General features: G+C 35.8%; 1 protein-coding gene across 9 annotated transcripts in view; it reads right to left on the bottom strand.

Moving 5' to 3' along the window:
• Nsrp1 (nuclear speckle splicing regulatory protein 1) overlaps nucleotides 1-27,123 on the bottom strand; it is a 60,952-nt gene that overhangs the window by 13,312 nt on the left and 20,517 nt on the right. The window contains exon 2 of one of the 9 annotated variants that reach the window (XM_013152309.3): nucleotides 11,924-12,027. The exons of the other annotated variants lie outside the window; for them this stretch is intronic. The gene's annotated coding sequence lies outside the window, so the exon portion shown is untranslated. The remainder of the gene's footprint in view (nucleotides 1-11,923; nucleotides 12,028-27,123) is intronic. 9 annotated transcript variants of the gene reach the window in all.

Raw genomic sequence — 27,123 nt, forward strand, 5'->3', positions numbered from 1 at the left:
GGATTGAACTTGAGAAATGATCAAAGTTATTCAAAACATTAGCCAAAGTAATTAGACAAGAGAAAGAAATAAATGCCATAAGAACAGGAAATAAGTAAAATTACCATTATTTGCAGATGACACGATACTCTATCTAGAAGGCCCCAAAAATGCTATGAAAAGACTTTTTAGATTTAATAACCAAATTTAGTACTGTAGTTGGATAAAAAGTCAACACTCAAAATTCAATAGCATTCCTATATACAAATGACCACCTCACTGAGAAAGAGATAAGGGAAATACCTTTCACAATAGCATCCAAAAATCTGAAAATAAAGAATCAATCTAAAAAAGAAAGTAAAATGTCTCTATGCTGAAAACATAATACTCTGAAAAGTGATATAAAAAAATAGAAAGATAGGCCTTATTTTTATGGAGGGAGAACCAAGATAGATTTAATGTAGTCCTGATCAAAATTTCAATAGCATATCTCACATAATTTAATCTTAAAATTAATTTAGAACCGAGACTTCCGGGAGAACATGGCGGATAGATAGCAGCAGCTTCGGAGGCTGAGAAACTGCACTTAAAATCCAGGAATGGTGCCGGGCAAGAAATCCTAAGCAAGGGGAGACATACTTTGCCAACCCAGAAATGAACTAAACTAAGAGAAACTAACTGGAAATGCAATCCCGGTGATACAACAGGAACAGATAAGGTCTCAGCGCAGAAGCTGGACCCCACACTGCTGGAAGCTGCAATTTGAATTTCCTGCAGCTGCTGCTGCGGCGTCCCAATCGGCGCGGCAAGGAGAGAGGCACGAAAGTTCTAAGAGTGGGAAGCTGTGAATGGAGTTGAGAGTGGGACTGGCCGGGAGCCCTGCATCGACCTGTGGTGAGTGAGTGGATCGGGGATCCTTCCAGTAGAGTAGGAGGCTTCAGTAAAGGACATATTGGGATGGGGCAGACTAGCCGGAACAGGTTGTTGCAGTGACTTCAGTCACATATTCCCCTCTCAAGCGGGATTCGTGGGGAGTGCCTGGCCTGTGTGACACCGCTAAGACCCAGTAGGCTAGCCCAAACCAGATCCCAGCGCCTGGAGGTGCACCCTAGCAGTGAAGCCTTTGGTAGGTTGACCTGGAGGGGTGGGCCTAGCATAGGCTGCCCAGGTCTCTGTCTCCCTAGTACACTGCAGTGGGCGGGAACACCTAGCCGGTGCAATTCAAACAAACTGTAACCCACAAAGAAAGAAATTGGGCCTCCTATATTCACTTGTATAAAAGGAACAAAAAATATGGGAAGAAGGAGCAACAAGAAAGGGTCCTCGGTCCCCAATCCTGAGAAGCATGCAATATCGGACACGGCACCAATAGACATAAAGCGCTATCTCCAGTGCCTCATAGTTCAGGAATGAAGTTATTAACAACCTGAAGCAAGATATAAGTAGCATAGTTAGAGAAATGCTGAAAATACCGCCCAAGAAAAAACAGATGGTGGAGTGGAAGAACAGAAAAAAAAGGGGAGAATTGTTTGATGGAGAAAATAGAGAAAACACAGAATACGCGAAGCAGATTCAAAGAGATTACCAGGAAACTAAAAACTCTATCGAAAACTGGCATAACAGCTTGAAAGAAACTAAGGATCTGAACTGGAGGGCAGATTTGTAATATGGGAGCATGAAATGAAAAACTTCTTAAAAATAACAAAAAAACAAACAGCAACTATACAAAGGCTAGAAGATGATAAGAGGATCTATAAATTAAGAATTAAGAACATAAAAGAAGTAGGGACACAAACAAATGGACTACAAAAGCTATTCACAGAAATAATCCAAGAGAATTTCCCTAACTTAGCAAATGGTAAAGATACTCAGATGTGCGAGGCATACAGGACCCCAACCACCTACAACCCAAACAGAGCTACACCCAGGAATATAATAATCAAAATTCCAGAAATCCAATATAAGAACAGAATATTAAAAGCCGTCAGAGACAAGAAACAGAACACTTACAAGGGAACACCCATCAGAATTACAGCAGACTTCTCAGGACAAACCATCAAATCACGAAGAGCATGGGGGGAAATAATTCAAGCTTTGAAAGATAACAACTTCCAACCAAGATTGATATATCCTACACAACTGTCCCTAGAAATTGATGGAAAAACAAGGTGCTTCCAGGATAAAGAGGAACTAGGGGAATTTGCAACCACCAATTCAACTTTACAGAGAATACTGCAGGATATTCTGAAAAAGGAAAATACCAAGATTCCAGAAATAGTGGCAGAAAGGCCACAATGAATGGAGCAGAAAGCGAAATGAAGAAGACAAACTGACAACAAACGACAGAAAAAGAGCTCAACAGAAATGAGGCAGAGAAGATCGGATGGTAGAACAGCTATTTTGGAGAGAACAAGACATCATAATAGCTAGTGCTGATTTAGTATCATTTTGTTTTGAAATCCCATCAAACTTGTATTATTCTGTCTCCATCGGCCTTAAAAGGTTGTATCTTATTGGATTTTATTATATATGATAATATAAGTAAAAATTTTTATAGAAAGGAGATTATACAGAAACCATTGTTCATTTTCTGTTAATTGGTTCTAAATACCCTGTAATAATGTCATTCTCTTGAATGGTTTTATAGTGTCTTGATATGTTTGGTGCTACAGTATATGAAGTTATACTCAAAGATTTCAAGGAAAGAGACACTATGGTAACTATTTCTATGTCAGGATATCTTGTGGTGAGACACTATTTTGCTTAAATGGTTATGTTTTGACCCGCGCTGTTCTGTTGTTATGCCCTCTTTTATCTCAATCCTCCCCCTTTTTTATTAATTATTTACTTTTTTCTTTTTAAGGGAAAAATAAATAAAAAATAGCAGGATACATTATAGTAACCTACTTTGATTTCCTATTAACTTGATTTGAAACCCTGTATTGCCCTCAACATCTTGTTTTGACTGATTTTCCCCTATTCGACTTTGCTTGATAGTATCAAGTTCGAAAGTATAGGCCAAATTGTGAAGACAGTAAGATTCATCATGACGCCCATTCCGGTTGACTCTTATTTCTTTTAAAGTCCTGTAATGTCTCCAATGCTTTGGTTTTATTCTTTACTGTTTCGTTCAATTTTATTATAACTGGCAATTCTTCTTAAAATATCAAGAGGTAGTATGGTAACCACTGTTAATCACCTTATATTTTGTTTTTTTGTTTTTCTTTCTCCTTTTTATCGGTACTGGGGATTTAACTCACGACCGCCTGCTTGCAAAGCAGGTGCTTATGCCGCTGAGCTAAATCCCCAGCCCCTGTATTTCGTTTTTACATTATCTATTATGTCCATCCTTCCATCCTTCCTCTTTTTCTGTCGTTTGTTGTCAGTTTATCTTCTTCATTTCGCTTTCTGCTCCATTCATTGTGGCCTTTCTGCCACTATTTCTGGAATCTTGGTATTTTCCTTTTTCAGAATATCCTGCAGTATTCTCTGTAAAGTTGAATTGGTGGTTGCAAATTCCCCTAGTTCCTCTTTATCCTGGAAGCACCTTGTTTTTCCATCAATTTCTAGGGACAGTTGTGCAGGATATATGTCCTACCAGTGAGCTACATTCACAACCCAAAGAAATAGAAATGGCAGATAAATATATGAAAAATGTTTATCACTTGTCACTCAAGAGATGCAAATTAAAACAACACTGAGATTCCAACTCGCTGCATAAAGAAATCAACCAATAACAAATGCCGAGGGGCTGTGGGGAAAAAGGAGTACTTCTCCACTGTTGGTGTGTGTAGACTGCTGTAACCACTGCAGAAATGAGTGCAGAGATTCCTCAAAAATCTAGGACTAGAGGACCCATTTGACTTAGCTACTCCCCTTCTTGGTATCTCTCCAAAACAATTAAAAGCATCACATCACAGTGATACATAAATACTCATGTGTATAGCGGCACAGTTTGTGACAGTTAAATCTTGGAAACAACCCAAATGCCCATCAATTGATGAATGCATAAAAAAGATGTACTTTTTTATATAACGGAGTACTACTCAGCCAAAAAGGGTAAGCTCGAGACATTTCTAGCTAAATGGATGGACCATACTTTTAAGTGAAATAAAGTGAACACATAGAAACTGAATGTGTAAATAAGAATCAAAATGTATAAGAAATACTACGAAATAGAAGGAACTGTTCAAAAGAAAAGGGAAACTAGCTAGGGGGAAGGGAGAAAGAAAGAAAGGGAAAAGCAATGAGAAGGCTAAAATGAAAATAAAGCTTGTAAATAAAGGGAGAGGAGATTAAGGGAAGAGAGGGCAGTGGGAAAAAGGAAAATATTGAATCTATAAGGTCATAAAAGAGGAATAAAAAACAAAAAAGAGGACAAAATAGCTTCATTTTAATAAACAAAGCTTTCCATAATAAATACAGCTTTCAAATAAGTGAAACAACATCAATTCAAAGAGGAACGAATAATCATTACTCTAGTGTGTGTACCTCTAGAGAATGACCTCTAGTACCATTTTAAAAAATGGTACTAGAATGACTAGATATCCATAGGTAAAATATGATCCTCTACCTCACTTCTTAAGTGGTCCTCACTTCTTAAATATGGTCCTTTACCTCAATTCTTATACAAAAAATAACTCAAAATGGACGATTAAGTATAAGAGGTAAACTAATAAAACTGAAGAATAACCATGAATAAATCTTGTATCCTGGTAGGCACTACATGACAAGATTTGTGTAGCTAAAACCCAAGGCATGAATAATAAAATAAGAAAATCCGGATAAATTAGATATCATCAAAATTAAAAATACGTTTCAAGACATTAATAAAAAAGTAAAAATCAGAGACTGACAAAAAATTATCAGCAATAATACATGTTTGGGGACTTATATCCAGGAGAAAGAATTCTTACAATTCAACAATAAAAGATATACCAAGTACAAAAATGGACAAAAGATGTGGACATTTATTCATAGGTATTCAAATGCCTAATAAGTACATAAAAAGATCTCTGTTCAACATCATCAGTGAAATATAAATTGAAATCACAATTAGAGATACTACTGCTTATCTAATATTATGGGTATTTAAGAAAACACAACAAGCCCATATATTTGGAAGGAAAGGCCATACCTTTAAATCTTCAGGTTAAAGAAAAAACCAGAAAGGAAATTACAAAATATTTACAAAGGTGTAACAATAAAAATATTCAAGATAAAACTTGTGAGACACAGCTGTAACAGTTTTCAAAAGGAAGTCTGTAAGCCTGGAGGTAGAGTTCAGTGACAGATCACTTGCATAGCATGTGCAAAGTCCTGGATTTAATTCTCAGCACCGTTAAAAAAAAAAAAAAAAAAAAACCCAAACAAAGCAAAATAAAAATCCTATTAATCTATTTATGTGTGTTTATAGGCAAATAAGATTAAAGGTCAGGAAAAGATCTGTGAAGTATTCTAAACAAAAAGGAAACAATAAAGATATGTGATGGGATAAAAACTACGGTACAGCAAACGTTCAAACTTACTACAGCAGAAGACACATTGCCATGACTCTACCTCCAAACACTCCTCACTTCGAACACATTCCATAGTTGTTGACACTTTCTGAAGTAGCTGTGGAAGTCCTCTTTTATGTCTTTAGTTGTGCTGTTGTGGCTGCCCTGAACCAATTCAAAATGTTTCCCTTTCGTTGTCATTTTCACTTTAGGGAAAAGCCAGAAATCACATGGTGCCAGATCCAGTGAGAAAGGTGGATGAGGATAGATACACTTTAATGTTTCTGACAAAAACTGCTGTAAACTTTTGAAGCAAATCCAGGACATCAAGGCAGCAATGAGAAGAAACTCACAAAGGGGACTTCCAGAACCACTTTCAGAAAGTGGTAAGAACAATAAGCAAGTGGGAGTAGTTTGAGGGAGATTAATGGCAATGCGTTTTGCAATAAATTTTGTTAAAAAGGCACACCATCCTTTTTGATCAGTCCTTTAAAGGCAGAAATCAGGTAATAAATCAACAAAACACAAAAATCTTTGGAAAGATTGGTACTGGAGATGGAAATGACAGATGAAAGATTTAACAGATACATTTTGTTAAGATTGGTTCAAGGACTTGAATAGACCAATAACCACAAAGGCATCCTCTCCCCATGAGCTTTACTCTGATAGTTTGCAGGCTTAATTCTGCTAAATTTTTAAGAAGCAAGTAATTCTTATTTTCTACATTAAATTTACAATATAAAAGCATACATATTCTAAACAACACAATTCAAGATGAAACATACACATTAAAGCATTTATTAAACACATCACAGTATGTCTTAAGAGAATGAAAAAGGTGATCAAGGTGAAGAGAAAAACTAGTAAGTAGAATAAAAGTCTTATGCAGGCTAGTAATTTGAGTGTGCCTTGAAATGAAGAAGTTTTCACCTTGTTGAAAGAAGTTTACCACATGCAGCACAGTTACTGCCTTTTTCAAAGCTCTATCACAGATCATAGTTCCAAAAGAAAAAAAATGGCAATTTCCATAAAGATATATGGGTATGTTTATATGATGCTGCAAAACATGCTGTTTTGAAATAATGAACATAAATGCTTTGGGTGATAATTTCTCTGAGATTAAAAAAAAAGATGTAACAAAAAGTAAGATAAGCATAAAGGGGATAGACAAAGACAATTCTGGATTGCTCAGTACATTTTTCTAACCTACACAGTGGACGATACTGATTAAAAGAGGGGAAAAATCAGTTTTAATATCCTGTATTAGTAAAAATAGTGGCATAAAAACAAATGCATTAGAAACTATTGAAAATATACATACTAGAAATTAGTATCTCTGCCAATTATTCTTTAGCTCACCAATAAAAGAAAACTCTAAATTAATTTCAGTTAAAAACACAAACTTATTTTCAAAAGGGTATCACTGGACCATATTGGCAAAAACTAGCACACTTAGAATGAAGAGTCAAAGGTCTTATAACTATTGCCCATATAGGCTAAATTTTAATAAAATACACTTAGTAATGTATTTTTTTCCAAAGACAAGAAATAGTTTGGCACCTAATATATAATCACAATGACCAAGTCAGGTGTGCAGCATCCCCAGTACAAACTTAATTATAGTTCAGTTATAAATACACAATCTCTTGACACTGAAGATGTAGTTCTTGCAGATAAAGCCCAGAGGCAGGAAATGAATCTCCTTCCAAATGCTGCTGCTTATCTTTAAAGTAACCTCATATTATTACTAAACTAATAAAGTAATTTTGTTTCAGAAAGTGATCTGATCTATCTTATTTTGAGCTTCTGATAAATACAAGAATAAGATGGGGGATTATTACTTTTTGTCTGACTATACACATTGAAACACAACATGAAAATAAAGGGAAAACTTTTAAAAGTGATTTTTATGGTACAGCTGGAAGAGGCAACATCAAAGCCCATCAGTATATGAAGATGTGCACGACTTTAGAAAAAAATAGAAATCTGAATGTTATTTAACTTATAGCAAATTTGAAAATAAAACTATTATCTTCTAATCAGAAAGTATCAGTTAAACAGGATCAGTAAAAAAAAGATGCAATAATACTATATACACACCAAATGGTACAGTAATAACTTTAAAATATAATTATGGATATTACTGTGTTATTTATGGAATTCTGTAATATAATGGTCCCTTGCCAATAGCCACAACCCATGGTAGAAATCAAGATTTTATTAAAGGTCACCAAAAGGTTAGCCTACCAAAATATAACATTAAACACAAAATGGGATGGAGAAAGCACAGGAAACTTGCAGATAATTACTGATAGTAATTACTATATACAGAGAAGATATTGTACTAATATAGTAACATATAGTACAATTTTACTATATAACATACACTATGGGTGCTTAATATATATATTTTTAATTTCTATGTCTAAGATATTACAGATGTTTAAAAACTTTTTTGCGGGGAGACTGTTTGAGACAGGGTCTTGCTCTATAGTTCAGGCTGGCTTGAACTCACTATCAGCCCATGCTAGCTTCAACCTTGTAGCAATGCTCATACCTCAGCCTCTCAAATGCTGAGACTACAGGCGGGTGCCACCATATCTGGTAAGTTTTTTTTTTGTTGTTGTTTTTTTTAAAATGTGGGAACTGAAACTAAAAGAAATTAAACAACTTGCCCAGGATCTTAAAGCTAAAAAGTAGTATGAAGTTCTGATTCTAGCTGGCAAATTATTACATGCTGCAGCTTCCTCTTCTTCGTAATCTGAACTTTTGAAAAAAGTGAATTGGAAAATCCACAGAGGTTGAGTGCTACAAAAGTTATAATAGCCCCAAAGGTGTTATTTTCTGTAAGGGATGTAAAGTGCAGGACGAAGACAGAAGAAGACAGACTAACAGGATTTTACATTTAAAGCACCAGTGCAGGTATGGATCATACTGCCTTCTTTTGCAGAAACAAGTTAACAGATTTCATTTCTGCTCTCAGTTACAAATAGTCAATACAGGGCTGTGAATTAGAACAATGCCTCACATGACTGGCATTGGGATGGGGACATCCAGAAAAAAAACCAGAACTGTGCTTAGACATATGTCAAGACACCTTGCCCAATGACAAGCCTAAGCTTCTGACATAACTAGGTAACAGTAAGAAATAAGAGCAGGTCTAGATCTGAAGTACAAATATGAAGAAAACAAAAATCTTCAATCACTTGCTGATCATCAATAAGAGTCATAAAACTTAATAATTTAGTAACTTAATCCCTGTATGTAATTCTTTATTGAGGTAGTACTTAAAAGAATTTGTATCCATAAAAAATAATCAACTAGAGTTTAAAAATGACAAACTGAATTAAAACCGGTGAATGAAGGATGAAGTCAAAGAATTTTCCCAAACTGTATTGAATAGAGAAAAAACTATGCAAAATAGAAAAGTTAAAAAAGACTTGGAGAAATACTCAAGATTTTCTAGACTGTTTTTAATAGGAATTCCAGAAGGATGGAATAAAATAGAGAAGAAACTCTTCAAAGCAAGGGAAAAAAAAATCCCTGAACTGGAGGAAATGTCAAGTCCTCAAACTGAGTTTGGACCAGTATTGAGTCTAAATAGATACTAGTGAAATTTCAGTAAACCAAGGAGAAAGAGAAAGAGTCTAACAACATTTGGTGAGGGTAATAAACATTGCAGATTACTTAAGGAAGAAAAGTATTAAAGTGTTATAGGAAGAGAATTTTGAATCTGGAATTGTGTATGTAGCCAAATTATGTTCTAAGTGTGAAGGCAAAAATAAATATATCCGCAGTTGTGTATGGATTCAAAGATTACCTCCTAAAACTTCTAAAAGGCGAGCAAGAAAGTTCGGAATTTACTTAAGTAAATAGCAGGTTGCCCCCCCAATATAAAACCGAGGGTGTTGGGAGACCCAAAAATACTCAGTACACCCTGGGGGAATGAAAGGGGAGGAATAGTTTTTAAAAAGACAGCAGAAGATATTGCTAATAGTGTATCAGGAATTAAAACCCATTATTACTCGCACTACTCTGCTTAGATAGAACTTATTCCATCCCAGTTTGTATACAAGCACTAGATCTGATGGCTTAGACAGCTATCCCAAAATTATCAGGATATAGCACAGTAATCATCTTTAATTTCCTATTAACTTAATCTGGATCCCTGTATAACTTATACTTTTTTAATTTATACTGTTATATCATGATTGATCTTCGTTAAATCTGATTTGATTGCTGCTTGTTATTGACAGATTTTATTCAAAACTGTTAGGTTGATAGTATCAAGTCAGAGTATGGACAACTACACTGAAAATGACAATGATTCACTACAATACCCATTCTGGTTTGATTACTATCTGTTCCTATAGTTCTACACTATGTACAAAGTTGTATTTCTATTAATACTGTTATGTACTGATATATTCAATTATACTTTAGCTGATGATAAAGCCAATTCTATTGATGATAACAAGAGACAACACAGTAACCATGGTAGAACTCCAGTTTTATATGTCTTTTTAGTTTTAGGTGTCTATAGGAATATGTTTTGTTCTGTCCTGCTTTGTTCTGTTTCTCCCTCTAATATAGAAAGGATAGAAATACATGTTAAGACTCATGCTTGTGTAAAACCTATGAACAGTTTATGAGAACTGATCTTATGACACATGATGAACAAATGTTTTGAAGAAAAAAAAGGCACTGCAGCACCCAGTGTTGACTCCAGAGTGTCATGATGTGAAATCCAGAAATACTATTAATCTTTGTTCAGAGCGATTTTAGTTTGCTTTAGTTTATTTAATCTCAACATAAATGAAGATATGGATAAATGCGTGTATGTTTAAGTGTATAGGATTGATAGCCATATTACTAAGTTTTTATTAGATAGTTGAACAGAACTATTTGCAGTCTCCCTGTCTGAATTCCCACTTTTGTTCCACTTTTGTATCTTGAACAATTATTCGTAAGAGGATAATACGTAAACATCAACAAGTGATTTATTATTGTTTATTTTTTTCTTTTGAAAGTATGTACTATTTCTACCCATTTTCCATTTTGTCTTTCTTTAAAAAAAAAAAAACTTCTAAAAGGCTTGAGAATTTCAGTGAAAAAAAGATAACAATATGCAATGTATACTTTTCAGGTGTAAAAGAAGCAGGATGCACAAAGCAACACTTAGCGAACCATAATAATGCCTAATCAGCATCATTTAGAAACTTTATTTACAACTAAACTCTTAGATGCATGTAATGAGAGGCTGGGAACCTGTCACTGGGCAAAGTTTTCTGCAGCCTAGGCAAAGTCCCTGGAAGGAAAGAGAATAGAGAAAGCAGGGGGAAATAAAAACATGCTAGCTTGTCCAAAGGAGGATTTGAATATTCTAAACAGAATAATACAAGTTTAATTCTTGTGCTAAATGTAATACAATGTAATTAACACTCCCAGAGAAAGGGGTAAAATGAAATACTCACTTTCCTCACAACAAATACTTGATACAGTGTATAAAAGGGAAAATAAGAAACTTAGATGATTAATAACATAGTTTCAAAATATTCTCTTATTAAACAGAAAAAGGGTTGAGGGTGGGCTCAATGATATAAGTGTCCTCTGAAAGGAAAAAGGGAGGGGAGGGGAAGACAAAAAAGGGAAAAGAGAAGGGAAGAAAAAGGAAAAAGAAAGAAGCAAGGGAGTAAGAGAACAAGCTCAGTCATAATCATAATGTAAAATACCTTATCACATTCAGGAAATATCAAGTAGACACCAAAATAAGAACATATACAGATTTAGCAATAGCTGTGTCTGGTGGCACACACTTGCAATCCCAGCACTCAGGAGGCCAAGGCAGGAGGATCTCTGATTTTAAGGTCATCCTGGCAGAACCCTGTCTCAAAATGGGGGTGGGAAGAAAACAAACAACAAAAAAAGAGTAGACCTGAATAATGTAAGTAAAGATGCCCAAGAGATACAAATTTAAATTGCTTTCAGGATCAGAAATGGAGTCTAGTGTAATATACAGGAGGTAATAAAAAAAAGTATGGCTGGGCCAGGGATTTAGCTCAGCGGCATAAACGCTTGGCGTGAGGTTGTGAGTTCAATCCCCAGTACCGCAAAAAAAAAAAAAAAAAAAAAAGGTATGGCTAATTAAAGAGCATAAGTTCTATCTAAAAATATTAATATTTTTATAGTATGAAAGACATTCACGACAACTTTCCATGAGCAATGAATAAATGGATGCACAAATATATAGTCATATATTCAAATAGTAATTTAAAGGAAACATTCATTTCAAACATGTCAGTAAAAAACTGAATATGTGTTAAGACACTAAGGAAATCTCAAGAAATTACAAAATAGCAAAGTCACATGGGCCACAAAAGAATAAAATAAATAGGACTTTATCAAAATTAAAACTTGTACACCAAGCCAAGTGTGATAGTGCATACCTGTAATTCCAGTACTTGAGGGGCTGAAGCAGGGAGATCACTGAGTTTAACACCAGCCTGGCAAAAAGTGAGTTGAAGGCCAGCCTGAACTGCATTGTGAAACCCTGTCTCAAGACAAAAAAAAAAGGAACAAAAAATCCCCCAAAATAACAAAATACTTGTACACCAAGAGGATACTATCACCAGAGTGAAAAGGCAACTAGCAGCATGGGAAAAAAAATATGTGTAAACCTTGCATCGACTCTTCAAGATAACAATATGCAATATAACAACCATTATTAAATTCCTATCATCTTGTCTTGAAATCCTGTATCACTATTTTTGTTGTTGTTGTTGTCTTTTTCATTTTTATCGGTATCAGGGATCGAACTCACAACTGCACACTTGCAAGGAAGGCGCTTATGCTGCTCAGCTAAATCCCCAGCCCCCCTGTATCACTATTGTTTTGGGGGCTTTTTTGCTTTTTTAGAGTTTTTTGTTCTCTAAAAAACCAAATTATATCGACAGTGGACTGCTACCCACAATAAAGAATTCAATAACAAACAAAAGCTGACTAAAAAATGGGCAAAAAGACATTTCTCCAAAGATATAACACAAATAGCCAATATACATGAAAATATATTCTGTATGAATGGTTATGCAGAAATATTAATTAAAACCACAAGATGCCGTTTCAGGAAGGCTATTATCAAAAAAGTAAGTGGCACAAGAAGAGGACAAAATGGAATCCCTGTGGACTGCTGTTAGGCATGTAAAATGAGACAGCCACTGTGCTTGTGACTCAAAATGTAAACATTCCCCAGTCAATCATGTAATTATGATATGATTGAGCGATTCCACTTGAGTGTATATACTCAGAAGAACTGAAAGCAAAAAATCAAATGACGTCTTGTACACCCATTCATAGCAACATCATTCCCAATAACCAAAAAGGTACGAACGTCCACAGATGAACAGATAAAATGTGACACATGCATACAATGAAGGAAATTCTGACACATACAACACAGAGTAACGCTGAGAACATTATAAAGTGAAATAAGGCACTGCAAAAGCAAATACTGTGTGATTCTACTTGTATAAGGTATTTGGAGTAGTCAAATTCTTAGATAGGTAAAATGATGGTGCTAGGGTTTCAGTGGGGAAGGGGTATTGGGTAGTAATTGTTTAACAAGAACATAAGTTCAGTTTGGGAAGTTTTTTGCTGTTGTTGTTTTGTCTTGTGTTTTGTGGTACTGGGCGCTGAATTTGGGGCCTTGTAGGTCCTAGGTTAACCACTCCAATGAGATACATCCCCAGCCTTTGAGAAAACTTATGAAAGAGAACAATGATGGTAATTTAACAACAATGTAAATATATTTAATGCCCCTGAACTACAAATTTAAAAATGGTTAAATGATTATATGATATACATGTTTTACAATTAAATAGGAAGTAAAATGTAGCTGCACACATAAAAAGAATACATGCAGGCCAAATGGGATTTATCATAGTATTTCAGGGTAGTTTCACTTTCGATAAATCAATGAAATTCAAAATAGTAACAAATGCTAAAGAGATGACAAAATTTCAATGCTTAATAAAACTTTTTAGCTATTAAGAATTATTAGTCTTCTGTATTACTTGTACCCTTACACCACTTTGTTTTGTGTTTTTCTCTTTTTCCTTTTAAATAAAATTAAAAAAAAAAAGATTAGTCAATTTTCGCTAATTTACCCTGTGCTAATGAACACCACCACAGACATTTATTTATCATTCATGATACACGTCTACTGTGGATGGCTACAGTTTTAAACTGCCTTCATTCTTGGACAGAGGATGAAGACACAGTCTCTTTTTATAATACATTAGTCAAAACAAGAAAAAAGCAGTAACTTACTAAGACAATCACTTAAATTTTATCACTTTTATTCACATGCCACTGGCTACAAAGCAAGTCTCATGGCGAAACCTGGTATCAATAAAGAAGTATACTTTCTCATAAGAAGAAGCACCTCACTGAAGGATTTTACAGTAATAGATTCAGTAGAGATGATCATCCAATAATTGTAAACAAGCTTTGGGTTGGGAATGATAAATCTATGAGGGAAACATCTTTAATTTGTAAGAGATTATTTATTATGAATATAAAATGAATAGCACACTCAGTAGTAAAACATTAGAAATATTTTCATAAGGTTAGATACAAGGATTTCTACTATCACCACTATATTTCAACAAATATTCTGGAATAGTTCTAGCCAATGCAGCTATACCAGAAAAAGCAACACTAAAATTATCTGAAAATAGTGTGATCATTTATCCATAAAATACAGAGGAAGCAACTATTAAAATGGGTCATTTTGTGTCAGTGGGGAAAACACTGGTAGCTGGTCATTCTCCATTCTCCGTTACTTTATTAGCTTTCCAGTTGCTGGGACACAACACCTACAACACAGATTTAATTTAGCTCATGACTTCAGGGGACTTAGTACCACTGGCAGGCTCTAAGGCAGGAACATTATAGCACAGTGAAGTTGCTTAGGTCACGGCAGCCAGGAATCAGAGGAGGGGAACAGCACCAGAGCAGAAAAGGCAAGGAACCAGAAACCACACCCAACCCATGAAACTTGCTTCATTGCCTCTATGACATACTCATTCATATGCAGAAGTGTGTCCTACCAACCCTCTGGGCAGCTCCCTAGCCAATCAAATTGACATGATCAAGATTATAAAGTAATTTGCTAATACTCCTCATCTATACTGAAATAAATGCATTAACATAAACCAACATTATATTTTTAAAAATATACATATAAACTGGGTGTGGTGGTACACAACTGTAATCCTAGCACTCTGGAAGGCTGAAGCAAATTTCAGCCCAACCTGGCAATTTAGTGAGACCCCCATCGCAAAATAACAGACTGAAGACGTAGCTTAGTGCCAAAGCCCTGAGTTCATTCCCCAGTACAAAAAAGGGAGAGGGTGGGTAACTTTTACTAAGATAATATATGCCATATTTCAACACATAAATGCACGTTCACATTCGTATTAAAGGCTTTTCACTTTTATGCAGAAGCACTGTAATCACCAGTAATTCTATAAATAGGAATGCTGACTAAAGAATTGGTGACTGAAAAACCACGAGAGACAGATAATAGTTTTCTTAAATGGTGAACAAGTCTTGGCAAAATTCTAAGCAAGACAAAATATAATCTTACTTCAATTATCAGGAGGAAATTTAGCATTACATTTTGCCATAAAAACATACCTTTTAAGAATGGTTTTAAAGTTTATTTTAGTAAAATATATAAAGCCTAATGTGTATCTATATGTAAAAAAAAAAAAAAAACTTAGGACCTAGGTTGATAAAATTAGAAGCAACTTGCCAGGCATCGTGGCCCACACTTGTAATTCCAGCGTTCAAGAGGCTGGGGCAGGAGGATCACTGCGAGTTGGAGGCTACCCTGGGCATAATAAATTCAAGACCAGCTTGAATATACAGAGGGAGCCTGTCTCTGGGAAAAAAACAAACAAATGAAAAAACAAGGGGACCAGGAAGAAGAAGAAGAAAGAAAAAGAAACAATGTTGCACTTATATACGTGTTAAGGAATTTCATCCATAAGGATCAGGGTCAGGAAATGCAGAGCACTGTAACTACCACCTCTGGCACACATCAAAACTTGATTCTAAGAGTTTCCCTGAAACTCTTAAACTCTTAAAAAGTCAATGATGATACTTGGGGGGAAAAAAAGTCAATGAACAAACTGTTTCTCAGAAGGAAAATATTATGTTTACAAGCACAGACTTTGGAATTAGGCAGGGCTTCTGGGTTCAAATATCTAGCTTTATTATCTGAATACTCTGTATAATATGTGCCAATATCTCCTTAATGTCCTTAGCTATAAAATCTTTCCTTTTCCCTTAGCTTCTTAAATATGTACAAATACATAATGATATGGAAGATAAAGATGATTACCCAAGAAGATAACCTAATGAACAGGTCATAAAAACATTTTTAGGAGGCAGTAAATGTCTATGAAATGAGAGAAAAGCAAAGTATTTACATAAAAAACGAAGTACTTTAGGAAAAAAATTCTAATTATTCATACTAAAAATAAGGAAATAAAAATTTAAAACTCCAAACTTAAAAAGGATATAAACAAAATATACCTTACTGTTTCCAAGTCAATAAATGAAAACTTTTACTTCTTTATAAAAACACTTCATAACCGAGAAAATGACTAATGTCTATAAAGATTTTGAAATAAATTGTTATTTTAGAAATTGTACATCCATTCAAGTAGGTATTTAAATGATAAGAACAACAGCAAGAATTCTTTTACAATGAAAAACTTAGGAAATAACTCCTCCTGTAAGAACATGTTTAAGAAGTATAAGAGAAAGTCTTCAAAAATAGGAAGAAATATAAAAGGCAACTAATGTACTTAGGTGTAGTCAACTGAATTAAATTTAAAAATCTGCTATTATTGGAATGGAAGGACAGTTTAATTTGGGAAAAATTAATGTAGATTTATCACATTGATAGATGTTAAAATCATCAAAACAATCCTACTTATGACTCAATAAACAAAAAATGCAAAAAAACCTTAGAGCAAATATCACATTTAATTCTGAAAACAAAAAAAAAAACCTTTTTTTTGTTACTAGGAATCAAACTCAGGGCCTTGCACTTGCCAGGCAGGTGCTGTGCCGCTGAGCTACATTCCCAGCTCTTAATTTTGATATTTTATAAGCAATTCCCATTAGAATAAGGAATATATATGAAAGTTAATACCATTATTTTTATTTAAACTACAGATACACATAACAACACACAGAAAGAAACAAGGGATATTTGGTAAGATAGATAAAGACACAAAGACACCCTAGGTAGGTAATGATTATCCACATAAGAAAAACAAAAACAAAACCTGTAACCTAATATATAGATGCTTAGTTACTTTTTACTCGAGATAATATACCTGATGCTCAAAGTTGGGAAAGGAAAGGTTTATTTCTTACAGTTTTTGGAGGTTTAGTTTATACTCAATTGGCTCCAAGGCAGGGTGGCCCATGGCAGCCCACAGTTCATGCGGCTGCAAACAACAAGGCAGAAAGCGGCAAGAGAGAAAGACACACCTTCTTCCTGCCATTACATTGTATGCTGGCTCTACCCCTAAGATGGGTGTACCACTGACACCATCAATCCAAGCTAGACAATGAACCAATCACAAATGCACCCGACAAAAATCAAGACAGATGCCAGAATAGTAACATAAAAATGACAGCACAGTCTTAATAAAGTTAGAAAAATTTCCTTATACAATAGCAATAATGACTATAAAGTCCCTATAAATTAAACGAATGTTTGTGGGACGTTTATGGAAGAAATTACAAAATTATACTAAAAAGTACTTAAAACATGTAAACAAATAAACATACCACATTAAAAGTGGGAGACAATTATCACTAAAAACACATATATAGAAACGTGTATAAAACCAGAAATAATCACTCATCATTTACTGGCATTTATCCTTTATCTATAATGATTTTTTCTATTTGTTTTTGTCTTCAGATAAATTCTCACTATGTTGCCAGGCTGTCTTCAAACTCCTGGGCTCATGTCATACTCCTGCCTCAACTCAGCCTCCCAAGTATCTGGCACTACAGCTGTGCACCACTATACCCAGCAATCTCTAACCATTTTTCACCAAGTATTATTTCATAATGAACTTACCATACGTTACTCAAGTATGCTTTCACTGTTAAAAGTTGGACTGGCTTTAACTTTATACTATCATAACTCTCAGATAAAATACTTCTGAAGAATATGAATAAATCTTTTATAGAGATTTCTGATTTCTCCAAAATAAGAATTTTAGAAAGGAAGATACAGGCATGCTTTCTTTCTTGTGACTTATGACTGTTTAAAAAACATTTTTATTTATTTATTTATTTATTTTTGCTTTTTCGGTTTTTTATCGGTACCAGGGATCGAACTCACGACCGCCTGCTTGCAAGGCAGGAGCTTATGCCGCTGAGCTAAATCCCCAGCCCCTTAAAAAACATTTAAATCTTCACACTAGCATTTTTTTTTTTTTTTTCCAGACAGGGTTTCACTATGCAGCGCAGGCTGGCTTCGAAGCCTCTGAAGTACTAGAATTACAGGAGTGAGTCACCACGCCCGGCTTCCATTAGCATTTTAAAGTATATGTGCAGGGCATGGTGGTGATCTGCAATCTCGCACTATGGGAAGCCAAACAGGAGGATCACAAATTAAAAGTCCAGCTGGGCGAATTTGTGATTTTTATCAATATCTTTTCTCTAAAAAAATTTTACAAAGGGGTAGGGATATAGCTCAGTTCAAAGGTCCTGGGTTCAATCTTTAGTACCAGGAAAAGTACTCATTAATATGATATAAAAAAATAGTAGCTCACTGTTGACCTAGTTTATATTTCTTAAATATAGTAAGATTTAGTATTTTTACTGCTTATTGGATATTTCTATTTCTTCTACATTTGCCTACAATTTTTTTCTGGCAGTCTTTAATGTGTTTCTTCAATTCAGTGCTATACATCTTATGAAAAGTAATGCAAAACTATAAAAGGACTATATCATGGTTTCTGATTTAAATGTAAAGTTTTACTGATGTACTACACAAATACAGACACACACACATTAAGTGCATACATTTTTCTTATGTAGTTTAACTTGATACTCTTGTAAAAAAATCAAAGAAAAATTTTTATATTTATATGTATCATACTCTTCCATGGGACATAAATATGTTGTAAAACTAGATCTCACAAATACATAATTGCCTAAAATACTCATTTGATTGGCAAGATTAAAAACAAAACTCCATTATGCCCTGCAAGCATTTATTGCAAACACCTAGAAATTTCACGTGTAGTCTGCCACCCAATATCTACCTATATTTGCCAAAAATTACCTTGTAAAAGTTGTGAAATATTTCTCTCTTTTGAGAACAATCATATAGACCAGGAATCAGAAAATAGACTTTGGAAAGACAGTGGAGTGGTGAGCAATAGAAAAAGAACCTCTCCAAGATTTGTGCTCCAGATATCAGAATATAGCAACCTAAGGATGAGAAGGAAGAAAGTAGGTTCCCCAGGACTCAGGAAGGATCTGAAGGGAGCACTGAACTCCATAGGGAGAGCAAAGAGACTTCAATAAAGAAGGAGATGGCAGAATGTGTGTTCCTTCTAGAGCCTAAACTCACTGTGTGGGAAGATATAGCTTGAACTTGCAGCTGCACAGTGACTACCAGTAACCTCAAAGGCCTCCATAGAGAAACACACAAATGAAAGGAGCAGTGGACTGAGCAGACTGCAGTGGCTGGTGAGTTACTCAGGATCAGACATCCTCCAGGAGAGGGTGACTGGCTGGTAGCCATCTTGTAGAAGGGCCAACTGTGCTCAAAACTCACAACAGCTACAGTCTGGTTCCACCCGGTAGCTCCCACTGTCAAGAGTGAAGCTGTTGGGTTTAAGTGAGCAGGAAATCAGGGAACCACAAGCTAGCAGGGAGCAGAATTCAAGTAGGCAGGAGGCACATGTATTGTTACAGACTGAACAAACCATGTTCCAGTTACAGAGTCAGAAACTAGCCTGTACTTCAGTGGAACTGAAGGCTTGATGGGGTTATCCATTATCCTGCCATAAAGCTACAACTGGCTGGCTGAGCTTAATTAACTCAGATCTGAATTGTCTGCCCATGTTGTCTACCAGTAACAGCAGGGACATACCTTAAAGTGGACATTTTAGTTTCTTATTTTTTTTTCTTATTTGTTCTTAGTTTTATATGTGCGAACAGTTTCTAGGGTTTTTTTTTTTAATTGCTGTTGTTATTCCTTCCTTCTCTCTTTCCTTCCTTCCTTTACCAGTTTCCCAAAGTTTGCATAATCTTCCTTTGTCCTCCACTCTGACTTTTAATCTTTGTATTTCTGTATTTTTCTCCTAATCTCTTTAAAATTTTCTTCCTTGAAGGTAAAAATCACTATTACTGAGACCTTATTTACTGTATACAATTTTCTAGATCACTTTAGATTTTGTTATATAATCATAAATACAGTTCTTACTGTTAAAAGTCGCAAATTTAATAGTTAACACAGGTTGTCATTTTCTAGGCTGTATTTGATACTATTCTTATTGCTGCCTGTACTACTTTAGCCAAGGTGATATAACTGTCCTAATCAGTTGTTCTTCCTGGTATAGCAAGACTAAGATTGCCTAAGTGTCATACACAATTAAAAAGGCCAGTTCTAAAGAACCAGGGGCTGGACCAAGCAAGCAGCAACTTCTCATTCCCAGTAAATTGAAGAGACAGCATTTTGCAACAGACTCAAAAAACCAAGAACTAGCTACACACTGGAAGACATCTCTGAGAAGCAGTCATTTCCTGAGGGTCTAAATACTAGAAATAAAGCTACTTGGCATAAGCAATTTATAGGCACCAACCCAGAAATAAAACTTAAAAAATGAGAAGACAGACAAAATGTAATCTCAGACTTCCAGCTTTAAAGGGAAACCTAAGGAGCAATGATGTGGAATAATTCAAAAGTCACCCACCTGGACTATCTGAAGTGATAACAGCAGAAGTAAGAAAGGAAATAAAACAGGCTCTAGAAAAAATCAAATCACAAATAATTTTGCAGATAACTACAGAGATGAATACCACAATGAAAGGCATGCTTAGTGATTCTAGAGCAGATACAGATTTAAAAAAACAAAATAGAAAAGTGCAAGAAAATGATGGGAACCATGAAAGCCCAGCACAGGGAAGAAATGTAATTCAGGAAACAGATATCCAGGAAATTAAAAATTGCATTGAGAATTCACACAGCAGAATGAGCCATGGTGAGGACAGAATATCAGATATAGAAGGTAAGACTGGGATTAGTGATTACGAAAAGATTTCCTAAAAACAGCAAGGGATTATAAAAAGAAAATCAATCCAAAAGCTGCCACATAATGCACAAAATTCAGTCATTGAAATAGCAGGAGATAGCACAAATGACATTAAAAAAAAAAACCCAGTTCATAGAAGTAATGGCTAAAACTTCCCAAGCAGAGGGAAAAAATTTGAAATACAGACAAGTGAGGCATCTAGAACTCTAGTTAGCCACAATTAAACAAAACAAAACACTAAACCACCACCAAGACATGAAACAGTCAAGATTCCTGAAATTTAACACTACAACAGAATATTAAAAACTGTTAGAGAGACTTCATAGACATGGCAGAGCAATCAGCAGTAGAGAAAACAGCCTCTGAGAGTCCTGTCCAGATGATGGAATATAACATAAGTGAGGAAGACAAGAAGGAAATGGGTCCCTGGACCCAGGACGAATCTAAACTGGAAATTGAAGCCCAAAGAGAGAGTAAAAAAGAAAACATTCAACAACAAAAAAAGCAGTAGCTGGCAGCACCTTCTCCCCGAAGACAGGACTCACTGTGTAAGAGGAGCTGTTTGAATCTGGGGACACAAAGCAACGTGGACGTGGAAGACTGCACTGCCTGGTGGTGAGTGCAGAGGACTCAGTCCTCCCACAGGGAGAGAGGAATTAGCCAGCAACCATTTTGGAGATGGGCCAGATAAGCCCAGAAGCCAGAACAGCTGCTGCTGGCTTCTCCAGCAGCTCCTAATTGGGCGCAAACCCATGAAAACTGCTTGGACTGCGGGGAGCCCAATGAGTCTGTCCCAAGGCAGGCCTGCTGAGGTTATCTACCACTCCACCACAAGGCAACTGCAGGCTTGCTGGCATAGAGTGGCCCAATTTGGGACGCTTGTCTCCACAGATTGTCTATACAATAACCCAGAGAAAATCTAGACTACTTGTTTTTCTTCATTTTTTGGTTAGTTTTTCTTTTCTCTTTCTCCTTCATTGTTTATATGAGTGTGAAAATGGTTCCTAACTTCTTTGTGAGCGTGGCTCTGTTCTGTTCTGTTCTTTGATCTCTTCCATCTCTCTTTTCCTTCAGTCTTCTGTACCAGTTTCCCAAAGCTGGTGTGGTCCTGCTTTGTCCTCCAACCTTACTTCTAATCTCTTTCTCTTCTTCCACTTCTCTACTTTCTCCTTAATCTATTTTAAATTTTAGCCCCCAGGACAAAATTGACACATTATGGACTTATACACTGCATATAATTCTCTAATTTGTTTTACGTTTTGTTAAACAATCACAAATCTAGTTCATACAATTAAAAAAACTGTAAATTAAAGGTTAGCTCAGTTTGTTGTTTTCTAGGCTGTGTCTGATGCTATTGAGGACTTCCAGGAAGATGGTGAAGCAGTAGGCAGCAGAGAAAAGAATCTCTCAGAGTCACTGCCCAGACACTGGAATACAGTATCATGAGGAAGACAAGGAAGGAAGGAAGTGGATCTCCTGGATTCAGGAAGAATTAAGTGTGACTTGAAGCCCACAGAGAATAAAAACTTCAATGAAGAAGGTGATAGCTGGCAACGCCTTCACCAGGAGCCAGACTAACTGCCTGAGAGGAATTGCTAGAACCTGGTGACACAAGGTCACAGTGACAGTGGCGACCCCAGAGGCCTCTGCAGAGATGAGGCAGTAGAGGGGAGGGGCAGACATAGAGGACTGCACTGGCTGGAGCAGTGCAGAGGACTCAGTTCTCCAACGGGAAAGAGTGATTAGTTAGGAGCCACTTTGAAGCTGAGCTGGATAAGCCTGAAACCCAGAACTTCTACTGGCTCCTCCAGCAACTCCTAACTGGGTGCACACCCATGGAAATTCCTTGGACTGTGGCAAGCCCAATGAGTCTTGGGGCAGGCTTGCTGAAGTTATCTACTACTCTGCCATGAAGCAACGGCTGGCTTGCTCGGATAGAGTGGCATGATTTGGAACTCTGGCTCTACAGGTTGTCTACTAGTGAAAGCAGAGAGAATCCTGGGAAATGGACTTTTTTTTCCTGGTTTTTTTTTTTCATTTGTTTGTTTGTTGTGCTTTGTTCTGTTTGCTTTTTATTCCTCTTTCATTAATTATTTATTTTTATGAGTGTGACAGTGGTTCCTATCCTCTTTGTAGGAATGGTTCTGTTTTGTTCTAGCGTTTCTCTCTTTTCTTTCAATCTTCTGCACCAATTTCCCCAAGTTAGTGGGACCCATCTTTGCCCTCCAACCTTACTTGTAATCTTTCTCTTCTTCCACTTTCTCTGGTTTTCTCCTTAATCCATTTTAAATTTTAACCCTGAGGGCAAAATTCACACATTAAGGACTTACATATTACACATAATTCTCTGGTTTGTTTTTCATTTTATTATATAATCACAAATCTAGTTTATACGGTTAAAAGTTGCAAATTAAAGGTTCAGTTTGTTGCTTTCTAGGCTGTGTTTGATGCTATTTGGTATCACTACAGCCAAAATTGACATAATTTTTCTAAACACCTGTTGGTCCTGATAATCTATGATTGAAATTAATTAAGGGTCACAGAAAATACTATGGCACAGTGCAAGAGAACCAGGACTAAGCCAAACAAGCACCTTCTTATCTCCAACAAACTGAAGTAGAAAGATCTTCTAACAGACTCAAAACCCAAAAATCATCTACACCTGGAAGATATCTCAGAGAAGTAGTTATCACTTAAGGGTCCTACATACCATAATAAAGGAACCTACCAATGGCAGCTTACAAGCATCACCACAGGAATTACAATAAAAAAGAAAAGAAATGAGAAGACTTAAGATGCAATGCTAGACATCCAGTTCACCAAAGGCAAGCCCAGGAGACAATGAGGTGGGACAATCTAAAAGTCCCCTACCAGGCCAAAATATACACCATGCTTAGCAATGTTAGAGCAGACACAGACAATAAAATAGATGAGGTTAAGCAAATTATAGAAGCTCAGTATAAGAAACAAATGGAATCCATAAAACAGATTCAAGCAGATATCCAGGAGAATAAAAACTCCAGATACTGAAAGTATCTGAAGCAGATTAGGCCAATGTAAAGACAGGACCTCAGATATTGAAGACAGGCTTGCAGTTAGTGACCAGGAAAAGAAAGATTCTCAAAACTAGCAAGAGAGTATGAGAAATCAATCTGGTAGCTGCTAGATGAGACAAAGAAAAATAACTTAAGATTAATAGGAATCAATGATCAAGCAGGAGAAACCACAAATGACATTAAAAACATGTTCACAGACATGACACAAAGTTTTCCTGGCAGAGAAAAAGAATTTGACATTACAAATAACTGAGGCATATTGACCTTCAATTAGCAATTATCAAAAAAAAAAAAAATCCACATCCAGGCATATCTTAGTCAAGATTCCAGAAATTCAACACAAGAATGGAATCTGAAAAGCTCTTAGGGAAAAGAAACAAATCTCCTATAAAGGAAAGCCCATCAGTTTCACAGCTGACTTCTCAACACAAACTCTCAAGTCAAGGAGAGCTTGCAGTGAAGTATTACAGTTCTCCTTGCTCTAAAGGAAAACAACTTTCAACCCAGAATGATGTATCCCACAAAACTATCTTTCAAAATTAATAGAGAAATAATACATTTCCATGACAAAGAACATCTGAGAGGGGCTGGGAGTTTAGCTCAGCAGCATTAAGTGCCTGCGTGGCAAACGTGAGGTCGAGAGTTCGATCCCCAGCACCAAAAAAAAAAAAAAGAGAACCACCTGAGGAAATGTATGACCCCCAAACCAGCACTCCAAAATGTTCCGAAGGACATTCTAGAAAGAGATAATAAGGACTAAAGCTCCATGAATCCCAAGAGAAGGAATCCACCAGAGAAGGCAAACAATTAGAGGGAAGGAAAAAAAGGGGGGAGCCAATAATAGGAAAATAACATGATAAGGATAAGTTACTACATATCAGTTATAACCATCAATGTTAACCATCAATCTTAACGGTCTCAATTCATTCAAAAGATGCAGACTGGCAGACTGGATCAGGACACAAGTCCAACAATATGCTGCACAGAAGAAACACATTTAATTCAAATGGAAATTCACAGACTCAAAGTCAAAAGGATGGAAAGCTATACTCCATGCAACAAGAATTCAGAAAAAAGCAGGGGTAGCTACTGTATTTGCAGATAAAACGAATTTCAAGCTGACTGATTAAGAGAGATGAAGAAGGTTAATACAGACTGATAAAAGGAACAATCCAAGAGGAAGAGAGAACAATCATAGATATATATGCAACAAACACAAAATATTAGAACTAAATCAAACTTTTGGACATAGTAGATGTCTATAGTTTTCCACACCACAACATCAGAATACAGTCTTCTCAGCTGCACAAAAGGGGCATTCTTCAAAACAGACCATACACTGGCTCATAGAACATGCTTAAATAAATGCAAGGGAATTTAAACTATCCCATGCATACTATCAGACCACAGTGCAATGAAATTGGAAATCTATGCCAAAGGAAAACAAAAGAATTTCATAAACACATGGAAATGAAACAGCACCCTACTGAGCAACCAATGAGTCACAGATGAAATTAGACAGTTTTTATAGTTGAATGGTAATGACAGTGTAACATACCAGAACCTGTGGAACACAATGAAAGCAGTCTTTAGAGAGAAATTTATAGCAACAGCTACCCATATCAGGAAAACAGAGAAAGCGCATATAAACAACTTAATATTCAACTTCAAACTTCTAGAAAAAGAAGAACAGGCTAAATCAAAAGCTTGTACAAGAGGGGAAATTATAAAGATTCAAGCAAAATGGGTTAGGGAATTAGCTCAGCAACACAAGTGCCTGACTAGCAAGGGCAAAGTCCTAAGTTTGATTCCTCAGTGTGTGTATGGGGGGGGGGGGAATGATTCCTGTAGAAATTAACACACTGGAGACTCAAAAAACAATACAAAGAATCAATGAATCGAAGAGGTGATTCTTTGAAATTAAATAAAGTTGACAAACCCTTACCTAACCTTATCAAAAAAAGGGAAAGACTCAAATCCATGCATGAAATGAAATGGATTCATATGAATGAAAAGGGCAAAATCACAACAAACCCTGCAGAAATTCAGAAAATCATCTACACCTACACTTTGAAAACTTGTATTCTAATAAGATGGAAAATACAGAATGGACAGATTCCTAGATACATATGAATTACCAAAGCTGAATCAAAAAGATACAAAAATCCTAATAAACTGAATGTCAATAAATGAAATTGAAGATGTAATTAAAAACTTATCAACAAGGAAAACCTCAGGCCCAGATGGATTCACTGCTGCATTCTACAAGAAATTTAGAGAAGACCTAACACCACTACTTCTCAAATTGTTTAACAAAATTGAACAGGAAGCAATACTTCCAAATTCATTCCTAGAAGCAAGCATTACCCGAATACTAAAACTAGAGAAGGACACAACCAAGAGAGAGAATTACAGGCCAACCTCCCTAATGAACGCTGATGCAAAGATCCTAAATAAGATACTGGCAAACAGGGCTGGGGATTTAGCTCAGCAGCATAAGCGCCTGCCTTGCAAGCAGGCAGTCTTGAGTTCGATCCCTGTTACCGATAAAAATGAAAAAGACAAAAAAAAAAAAAATAATAATAATAATAATAAGATACTGGCAAACAGACTGCAGCAAATTGTCAAGAAAACTGTACACCATGATTAAGTAGGATTCATTCCAAGAATGCTGGTGTGGTTCAAAATATATAAATTCATAAATGTAATACACCATATCAACAGAGCCAAGGACAAAAATCATATGATCATTTCAACAGATATAAAAAAAGTTTTTGACAAAGTCCAGCATTCATTCATGATAAAAACCCTACAAAAAACTGCAACAGATGGTCTTTATCTCAATCTAATAAAAGCCTTCCATGACAAATGAACAGTTAACATCATACTAAATGTAAAAACTGAAAGCTTTCACTCTAAAATCAAAAACAAGACAAGAATGTCCAGTCTCCACTCTGATTCAAGATAGTCCTGGAAACTTTAACCAGAGCAAGTAGATTAAGAAAAAGGAATAAAGATAGGACAAGAAGAACTTAAAACTATCATTATTTGCAGAAGACATGATATTCTACATAAAAGACCCCAAAAACTCCACTAAAAGACTGGTAGATTTAATAAGCAACTTCAGTAGCATAGCTGGATACTAAGTCAGTACTCAAAAATCAACAGCCTTCCTGTACATAGTTAACAAACTCACTGAGAGAGAACTCATGGAAACAACATCTTTCA

Source organism: Cavia porcellus, unplaced genomic scaffold (assembly GCF_034190915.1).
Source record: "Cavia porcellus strain 051 isolate PalLab524CR breed Dunkin Hartley unplaced genomic scaffold, mCavPor4.1 scaffold_6, whole genome shotgun sequence".
Taxonomy (NCBI): Eukaryota; Metazoa; Chordata; class Mammalia; order Rodentia; family Caviidae; genus Cavia; species Cavia porcellus.